Source organism: Ziziphus jujuba, chromosome 7, assembly GCF_031755915.1.
Source record: "Ziziphus jujuba cultivar Dongzao chromosome 7, ASM3175591v1".
Classification (NCBI taxonomy): Eukaryota; Viridiplantae; Streptophyta; class Magnoliopsida; order Rosales; family Rhamnaceae; genus Ziziphus; species Ziziphus jujuba.
The window spans coordinates 30,365,001-30,367,500 of record NC_083385.1 but is presented as its reverse complement, the minus strand read 5'-3'; positions in this window follow the sequence as shown (position 1 = coordinate 30,367,500).

Below are 2,500 nucleotides of genomic sequence, written 5' to 3'. Positions count from 1 at the left end.
GGGGGTATGCTACGGTGCCTAGGCATGCAGCACCATGTCGGAAACTCGGAATGTGTGGGCTTATGCGGTGCGATCCATTGCTTCATATGGCTATTGCCATGGTTTTGCATGCTGCGGCATTTGTGGGCGATGCTTCTTCATGGATGCTTGTCTGGTGACTGTTGGGGGCGCTGCCTGAAATGGGGGACGAAGGACACCTGCACTCGTGTGGGAGTCTCTCCGAACCTTGATTGGGGGGCAATCTCGGTGGGATCCGGGTGGGTGTTTGTGCGGGGTATGCTTCTTCATGGATGCTTGTTTGGTGACTGCTGGGGGCGCTGCCCGAAATGGGGGATGAAGGACACCTGCACTCGTGCGGGAGTCTCTCCGAACCTTGCTTGGGGGGCAATCTCGGTGGGATCCGGGTGGGTGTTTGTGCGGGGTATGCTTCTTCATGGATGCTTGTTCGGTGACTGTTGGGGGCGCTGCCTGAAATGGGGGACGAAGGACACCTGCACTCGTGCGGGAGTCTCTCCGAACCTTGCTTGGGGGGCAATCTCGGTGGGATCCGGGTGGGTGTTTGTGCGGGGTATGCTTCTTCATGGATGCTTGTTTGGTGATTGCTGGGGGCGCTGCCCGAAATGGGGGACGAAGGACACCTGCACTCGTGCGGGAGTCTTTCCGAACCTTGCTTGGGGGGCAATCTCGGCGGGATCCAGGGGGGTGTTTGTGCGGGGGTATGCTACGGTGCCTAGGCATGCAGCACCATGTCGGAAACTCGGAATGTGTGGGCTTATGCGGTGCGATCCATTGCTTCATATGGCTATTGCCATGGTTTTGCATGCTGCGGCATTTGTGGGCGATGCTTCTTCATGGATGCTTATTCGGTGACTGTTGGGGGCGCTGCCTGAAACGGGGGACGAAGGACACCTGCACTCGTGCGGGAGTCTCTCTGAACCTTGCTTGGGGGGCAATCTCGGTGGGATCCGGGTGGGTGTTTGTGCGGGGTATATGCTTCTTCATGGATGCTTGTTCGGTGACTGTTGGGGGCGCTGCCTGAAATGGGGGACGAAGGACACCTGCACTCGTGCGGGAGTCTCTCCGAACCTTGCTTGGGGGGCAATCTCGGTGGGATCCGGGTGGGTGTTTGTGCGGGGTATGCTTCTTCATGGATGCTTGTTTGGTGATTGCTGGGGGCGCTGCCCGAAATGGGGGACGAAGGACACCTGCACTCGTGCGGGAGTCTTTCCGAACCTTGCTTGGGGGGCAATCTCGGCGGGATCCAGGGGGGTGTTTGTGCGGGGGTATGCTACGGTGCCTAGGCATGCAGCACCATGTCGGAAACTCGGAATGTGTGGGCTTATGCGGTGCGATCCATTGCTTCATATGGCTATTGCCATGGTTTTGCATGCTGCGGCATTTGTGGGCGATGCTTCTTCATGGATGCTTGTCTGGTGACTGTTGGGGGCGCTGCCTGAAATGGGGGACGAAGGACACCTGCACTCGTGTGGGAGTCTCTCCGAACCTTGATTGGGGGGCAATCTCGGTGGGATCCGGGTGGGTGTTTGTGCGGGGTATGCTTCTTCATGGATGCTTGTTTGGTGACTGCTGGGGGCGCTGCCCGAAATGGGGGACGAAGGACACCTGCACTCGTGCGGGAGTCTCTCCGAACCTTGCTTGGGGGGCAATCTCGGTGGGATCCGGGTGGGTGTTTGTGCGGGGTATGCTTCTTCATGGATGCTTGTTTGGTGATTGCTGGGGGCGCTGCCCGAAATGGGGGACGTAGGACACCTGCACTCGTGTGGGAGTCTTTCCGAACCTTGCTTGGGGGGCAATCTCGGCGGGATCCGGGTGGGTGTTTGTGCGGGGGTATGCTACGGTGCCTAGGCATGCAGCACCATGTTGTAGCCCTATGGGGCCGTGGATTGGACCATCGGTTGCGTTCTTCATGCTTAGCGGTGCTGGCTCGGATTCAATTCGAGGGCAGGCATGCTTGGTTGGCCTATGTGCTGATTGGGTTGTTTGCAGTCGGTTGAGGATGGGTCATGCTGTACGCGATGTGTGACGGTCCGCACCTTTGGAATGGCCTAGTGGCATTTTCGTAAATATTTGAAGGTCGGGATCTTCGATCCCGGGCCGTGGGAAATTCTTAAGAATGTCACTAGGATGGTGCATATCGAATAGCAAGCCAAGATGTGAAGGTTTGCTAGAGAAAACCCCATTATGATTCCTCGCACAAAGTGATATCTATGGGTGCCAGAAAGGAAATGGCTAAATAAGCTCTTTAAGGGGGGTGGTCCGTGTTGGCTCTCCACGGCCCCCGGCTCCGGCTTCGAGCTTGGGCTAAGCGAGCTTCCCATGGGCGACGGCAAGCCATGGGGCGGACATATAGTGCCACGAAGGTGGGCATATGTCTCCGAGGGACAGGGAGTCCCGAGGACAGTACCGGTAGGCGCTATGAGCTGGTATTGCGCGTCACTCCTGTGTCAGAGGCTAAGTGTAGCATTCGCTATGCCGTTTT